Raw genomic sequence first — 7,803 nt, 5'->3', positions numbered from 1 at the left:
AGTATGGCCAACTAATCTTTGACAAAGCAGGAAAGAATATCCAATGGAAAAAAGACAGTCTCTTTAACAAATGGTGCTGGGAGAACTGGACAGCAACATGCAGAAGGTTGAAACTAGACCACTTTCTCACACCATTCACAAAAATAAACTCGGGGCGCCTGGATGGCGCAGTCGGTTGGGCGTCCGACTTCAGCCAGGTCACGATCTCGTGGTCCGTGAGTTCGAGCCCCGCGTCAGGCTCTGGGCTGATGGCTCAGAGCCTGGAGCCTGTTTCCGATTCTGTGTCTCCCTCTCTCTCTGCCCCTCCCCCGTTCATGCTCTGTCTCTCTCTGTCCCAAAAATAAATAAACGTTGAAAAATAAATAAATAAACTCAAAATGGATAAAGGACCTGAATGTGAGACAGGAAACCATCAAAACCCTAGAGGAGAAAGCAGGAAAAGACCTCTGTGACCTCAACTGTAGCAATTTCTTACTTGACACATCCCCAAAGGCAAGGGAATTAAAAGCAAAAATGAACTACTGGAACCTTATGAAGATAAAAAGCTTCTGCACAGCAAAGGAAACAACCAACAAAACTAAAAGGTAACCAATGGAATGGGAAAGGATATTTGCAAATGTCATATCAGACAAAGGGCTAGTATCCAAAATCTATAAAGAGCTCACCAAACTCCATACCCGAAAAACAAATAACCCAGTGAAGAAATGGGCATAAAACATGCATAGACACCTCTCTAAAGAAGACATCCAGATGGCCAACAGGCACATGAAAAGATGCTCAACATCGCTCCTCATCAGGGAAATACAAATCAAAACCACACGCAGATACCACCTCACGCCAGAGTGTCCAAAATGAACAAATCAGGAGACTATAGATGCTGGAGAGGATGTGGAGAAATGGGAACCCTCTTGCACTGTTGGTGGGAATGCAAACTAGTGCAGCCACTCTGGAAAACAGTGTGGAGTTTCCTCAAAAAATTAAAAAGAGACCTACCCTATGACCCAGCAATAGCACTGCTAAGAATTTACTCAAGGGATACAGGAGTGCTGATGCATAGGGGCATTTGTACCCCAATGTTTATAGCAGCACTCTCAACAATAGCCAAATTATGGAAAGAGTGTAAATGTCCATCAACTGATGAATGGATAAAGAAATTGTGGTTTATATACACAATGGAATACTACGTGGCAATGAGAAAGAATGAAATATGGCCCTTTGTAGCAACGTGGATGGAACTGGAGAGTGTGATGCTAAGTGAAATAAGCCATACAGAGAAAGACAGATACCATATGTTTTCACTCTTATGTGGATCCTGAGAAACTTAACAGAAACCCATGAGGGAGGGGAAGGAAAAATAAGAGGTTAGAGTGGGAGAGAGAGCCAAAGCATAAGAGACTCTTAAAAACTGAGAACAAACTGAGGGTTGATAGAGGGTGGGAGGGAGGAGAGGGTGGGTCATGGGCATTGAGGAGGGCACATTTTGGGATGAACACTGGGTGTTGTATGGAAACCAATTTGACAATAAACTTCATATATTGAAAAAAAAAGAAAACAAATATTACAAAACAAAACAAAAATCTGTATCTGCTCATCTCTCTGAGCTGACAGACTTTAGAACCATGTGAACTCTTTCATTTGCCCTCTGCCCCTCTGTCTGCCTTCAGGCCTCTTGGCAGCAACAACTCAACTCTTCTGAGAGGTGAGGATGTACACTGTCAAAAGGCAAAGAAAACACTTCCTTAAATTTTAAATTTCCTCATTGTTTCCATGGGAACATTAACAATGGTAAACTTTAAGAAAACACAGAGAAAATATTATTAAGATAGATATGTCTTTTAAATTATAAGACTTTACTAAGATTGAGGTAAATGGAATTTTAAAATATACTGATATAAAGTTAAAATTCTGCTTTTCTCTCTGTTCGAAAAACAAAGCTTTCTTGGACTGCTCTGCTCTTGATACGACAGTGTAAGCAAAGGTTTTTTCTTTTCTCTTTGCCAAAAAAAAACCAAAACAAAACAAAACAAAAACAAAGCTTTATGTTTCATCTTTATCAGGTCTTTGATTGCTTAGGTAAAACTTCTCAATGTTAAAGGAGCTGAGTTTTGCTAACAACTATATAATGCTATACATTCACCTTTAGGATCTTTTATTGCCACGTTGGTTCAATAAATACAACTTTAAGATTTATAAAAATGTATAATCCTATTTAGGATATGCTTTATGATAACTTCTTAAGGTTTTAAGAAACTTCCCAGGATTTAGATGGTAAATAAAACATGCTTAATACTAAACTAATTTAAATTTGTTGGATTTGTCTTTGGTGTTATCAGCATTAAATATAAAACTTTATTCTACTAAGGTTTATTAAAAGTCAAATAAACTCACATTATCTCTGTTCTAATCTGTAAACAAAAGGATGACTTAAAGCAATGGTTAACTTTATTTGCCTCATAATTTTCATGAATAATTGTTAAGATAACTTTCAAAGTCTTTGGTAACCTAAAACATTTAAGTTTTGTTTGCATGATAAACTGAGATAAATTCATTGGATGTCTAATGAGATGAAGAGCTAAAACACTAATTACTAAATATGGAAAAAAGGCACAATAGGCCTTATTTTTAAACGGAGTAGTCTTACACTTAAAAGTATTCATATGCATCCTGGTGTTATTGATTGTGATTTTGAAAATAAAATTCAAGTTATGATATTGGCCAGTAACCCGTATACTATTCAACCAGGAAATAAAATTGCTCAATTACTTATTTTTCATTATATAGAAAGCCAAAGCAATTTTGTTATCAGAACTGAAAGTTTTGGCAGTACTGGATAACAATTGTATTGGCAAACTCTTTTGAAAGATCCTCACCCCGAAATACATCTTAAAATTAACAATAAATCTTTTATAGGATTAGTAGACTCTGGACCTGATGTTACTATCATATCTGAAAAGTTTTGGCCTTCATCTTGACCTGTTGAGAACATACCTGTAATTTTTACAAGACTTGGCTCCTTAGGGGGAATAAAAATAACTCAACAGATTATGAGATGTGAAGAACCCAAGGTTATTGCCAATAACCTATGGGGTAGGGATTTACTTCAATAATGGGGTGCATATACTAACATGCCATCTGCATTCACTCAAAATAAAAATATAATGTATGCCATGGGATATGACCCACTGAAGGGATTAGATAAAAATCAACAAGGCATTAAAACACCCCTTGATATTTTCCACAAACATAAAGCCACAGGGCTAGGATATCCAAATTTATCCTAGTGGTCACTGCCAGAGAACAAAAATATGTGCTGCCTTTAAAATGGCTTATTGATGAGCCCATATGGATAGAGCAATGGCCGTTTTCTCAAGAAAAAGTGACAGCTTTAAAATCTTTAGTCTCTGAACAATTAGAATCGGGACACATTGAACCCTCAACTAGTCCCTGGAATTCTCCAGTTTTTTTTTTCAGAAAAAAAGAAATCTGCAAAATGGAGAATGCTAACTGATCCCTGAGCCATAAATAAAATCATACAACCTATGGGGGCTCTACAGCCTGGCCTTCCAACACCTGCCGCTGTCCCTCAAGTTTGGAAAATTATTATTAATCTTAAGGATTGTTTTTTATCCATTCCCTTAAACCCTAAAAATTCAGAGAGATTTGTGTTCTCTCTTCCTGTAATTAATCATGAGGAGCCCATAAGCAGAGTTCAATGGAAAGTTTTATCTCAAGGAATTTTAAATAGTCCCACCCTTTGTCAAATGTTATAGAACCTCTCCGATATTTAGGATCTCAGTTTCCTCATGCTAATTACATGGATGGCATCCTATTAGCTTTACCCAAATGACATGATTTACATGCATTCTTTTCAGTAGCTCAGGCAACCATCTCAGAATATGGCCTTATTATAGCAGAAGACAAAATTCAACTTGAAGATCTCATATTCTATTTAGATCAAAAATTAATACAAAATTCAATAATGGCTCAAAATGTTCAAATTCATAAGGATACCTTGAGTACTTTAAATAATTTCCAGAAGTTATTAGGAGACATTAACTGGCTACATTCTACTCTAGGTATACCTGCTTATCAACTGACTCATCTTTTTGATATACTTAAAGAGGATTCCAATTTAAACAGCCCTAGAAAAGTAACTCTAGGGGCGCCTGGGTGGCTCAGTCAGTTAAGTGGCCGGCTTCATCTCAGGTCATGATCTCACAGTCCGTGAGTTCCAGCCCCGCGTCGGGCTCTGTGCTGACAGCTCAGAGCCTGGAGCCTGTTTCAGATTCTGTGTGTCTCTCTCTCTCTCTCTGACCCTCCCCCGTTCATGCTCTGTCTCTCTCTGTCTCAAAAATAAATAAATGTTAAAAAAAATTTAAAAAAAAGTAACTCTGGAAGCATCTCAAGAATGATAATGGACTGAAAAAAAAATGCTTCTAGTCAGCTTACTCGAATTACCCCCTTGCTACCTGTTTCCTTGCTAATTTTACTGTCACCTCATTCTCCTACAGGAGTACTTTGGCAGGCTAGTGGAATAATAGAATGGATATTTCTTTCCAACAAAGCCTTTAAAAAATTATCTACATATTTAGACAAAATAGGAATGTTAATTTCTAAGGGTCGGGAAAGACTTAAAGAAATGACAGCCCAAGCCCCTGAGACAATTATAGTACCTCTCTGTCTCATGCACAAATATCCATGGCATATTGGCAATTCATTTCATAGTAACTTGGAGTTGCAGATTATATAGGTCACAGCAGACAACCATTTCCCTAAATCCAAAACAAATTTAATTTATCAAAACCATCTCCTTCATCATGCATTGAATTGTACAATTGATACCTATAAATGGGCCTAATTATTTCACAGATACTAACAAACCTAGTTATTCTGCATATTATGGTACTACTTCTAAATATGTAAAATTCCCATATACCTCAATACAAAAAGCTGAACTCCTTGCCATATTTCTATTGCTTAAGGATATTCCCTCCTCCATCAATATCTTAACAGATTCAGCCTATTGTAAACAAGTGATTGAAAATTTGGAAATCATTAGTATTCATATTTCTCAGAACTGTCTGACTTATTTTTTTCAGATCCAACATTGTCTCCAACACCAACTCCGTCCTATAGACATTACTCACATATGATCTTATCCTGGCCTCTCCAGCCCCTTGCCAGAAAGAAACACTACAGCGGATTTCTTATTGAACTCCTGTTATTACAACACAAGATTTTCACAATCTGACTCATCTTAATGTTGAAAGCTTAAATAAACACTTTTCTATTTCCCTTAACAAGCTAAAGAAATTATCACACACTGCTCCACTTGTGGGTTATTGTCATTCCTCGATATTCTCAGGTGATTAATCCTAAAGGTCAACAACCTAATGATTTATAGTAAATGGATGTTATTCATGTTCTGCAATTCGGTCACCTTGCATATGTACATGTATAAATAGATACACATTCTGGTTTTATATGGGCTATACCTTCATCAGGGAAAAAAAAAATGGCCCATGTTATTCAACATCTTTTAGAAGCATTTGCCATGATGGGACTCCCCTGGAATCTTAAAACTGACAGTGGCCCGACTTACACTTCTCACACTTTTCTTATATTTTGCCAAAAATGGGGCATTCATCATACTACAGTCATCTTATAATCAACAAAGTCAAGCTATTATTGAACGTGCTAATTGTACATTAAAAACAAGGGGGTATGGTCTTGAATCCAAAGAATCAATTAATGAAAGCATTATTTACACTAAATTTTCTGGATTTAAGAGGTGAACAAGAACTCACCACAGCTGAAAAACATCACACAGTCTCTAATACAAGACCCCTTTCACAATGAATATTTTGGAAAAATGATAATAACCAATGGTGTCCTGGGTATGTCAAATTGTGGGGTCAAGGATTTGCTCTTGTATCCACAAAAGGGATATCTGGCTCCTAACCCAGCGATTAAAACCATGATATGAAAAGTTGGTCAAAGAGAAAAAGATTTGACCACTTTTAACCACTGGAAAAAGATATGGAAGAATTAAACCTGGAATGGGAAATAAAAAGAAGAACAGAAAAAACAATGAAAGCCAAACCTATGACATGGAACAGATGAAGATGACTCTAGAAGCAGAACAGATCCTCCAAAAAACAGGAACACCTAAGACTTCTACTACTCTGTTTACTGCCATGATGTTGGTTCTTACTTTAACTGTGAGTACTAAAAAGAATCACACAGCCAGGAAGATGGTGGTGTAGGAGGATGCTGGGCTCACCTCATCCTGCTGATCCCATAGATTCCACCCAGATCTGCCTAAATAACCCAGAAAACCACCAGAAGACTAGCAGAATGGACTCTCCAGAGCCAAGTGTAGACAAAAGGCTTGCAGAGGTGGGTAGGAAGGGTGGGGAGGCAGTGAGCGTACACAGACTGGCAGGAGGGAGCCGGGGAGGTGGAGGGGCAGCCTACCCAGCAAGACAGAGCACCCAATATCTGGCTTACAAAAGTGGAAGGGCCAGACTCTGTGAGTTCTGACACCCAGCAGGACTTAACATCTGTAATGTTAAAAGCCAACAGCTCTGCTCTCAGAGAGCGGGGAGGGTGAGAGGTTACTGGGAGGAAGGCTTGTTGAGCCCCAGAAGACAGAGCTCAGCTCAGCAGGGGAACAAAGGTGCTGGTAAGCACCATCTCCCTCTTCCATTCCCCAGCTGAAATTCCAAAGTGAACCAGTTCCAATCACTGGACTTGCTTGCACCATGCAAATGCCCAACGCTGTGCTTCTGTGGATCCATCCCTCCGACGGGTTTGCCTCCCTCCCAGTAGCACAGGGCCCCTCCTGCAGGGGACCACTGAGAGCAAAGTGAGCTAAGCCTGCCCCTCCCACCCCTGTGCACCTTACAGATCCACCCCATCAGCTAACACCCCCTTGGCCAGATCCCATCAAAGCAGCACCACAAGCCTAGCAGTGCTCAAGTAGCCCATACAAGGGCCACACCACTCCACAGTGAGTCCTGCCCCTGGGAAAGGGAAAGAAAAGGTACACAACAGTCTGACTGTGGCCCCAGCAGTGGGCTGGGCAGACATCATGTCTGACTGTGGCCCAGCCCACCAACACAAGTTACTCCCAACAGCAAAGGGGAAATGCCCTGCAGTTTGGAGGCACATCAGGGACTATCCAAAATGACAAAACGGAAGAATTTTCCTCAAAAGAAACTCCAGGAAGTAGTGAGAGCTAACGGATTGAAAAAAACAATTTTAGCAATATGACAGAACAAGAATTTAGAGTAATAGTCATAAAATTAATCACTGGGATTGAAAAAAGCATAGAGTACAGCAGAGAATCTATTGCTAAAGAGATCAAGGGACTAAGAAATAGTCATGAGGAGTTAAAAAATGAAATAAATGAGGTGCAAAATAAAATGGAGACAGCCATAGCATGGATTAAAGAGGCAGAGGAGAAAATAGGTGAATTAAAGATAAAATTATGGAAAAAGAGGAAGCTGACAAAAAGAGAGATAAAAAAAATCCAGGAGTATGAGGGGAGAATTTGAGCACTAAGTGATGCAGTCAAACGGAACAATATCCATATAATAGGAATCCCAGAAGAGAAGAGAGAGAGAAAGGGGCTGAAGGTGTACTTGAATAAATCATAGCTGAGAACTTCCCTGATCTGGTGAAGGAAAAAGGTATTGAAATCCAGGAGGCACAGAGAACTCCGTTCAGATGTAACTTGAAGCAATCTTCTGCCCGACATATCATAGTGAAACTGCCAAAATACAAGGATAAAGAGAAAAT

Source organism: Neofelis nebulosa, chromosome 7, assembly GCF_028018385.1.
Source record: "Neofelis nebulosa isolate mNeoNeb1 chromosome 7, mNeoNeb1.pri, whole genome shotgun sequence".
NCBI classification, from domain to species: Eukaryota; Metazoa; Chordata; class Mammalia; order Carnivora; family Felidae; genus Neofelis; species Neofelis nebulosa.
This window is presented reverse-complemented; position numbering follows the sequence as displayed.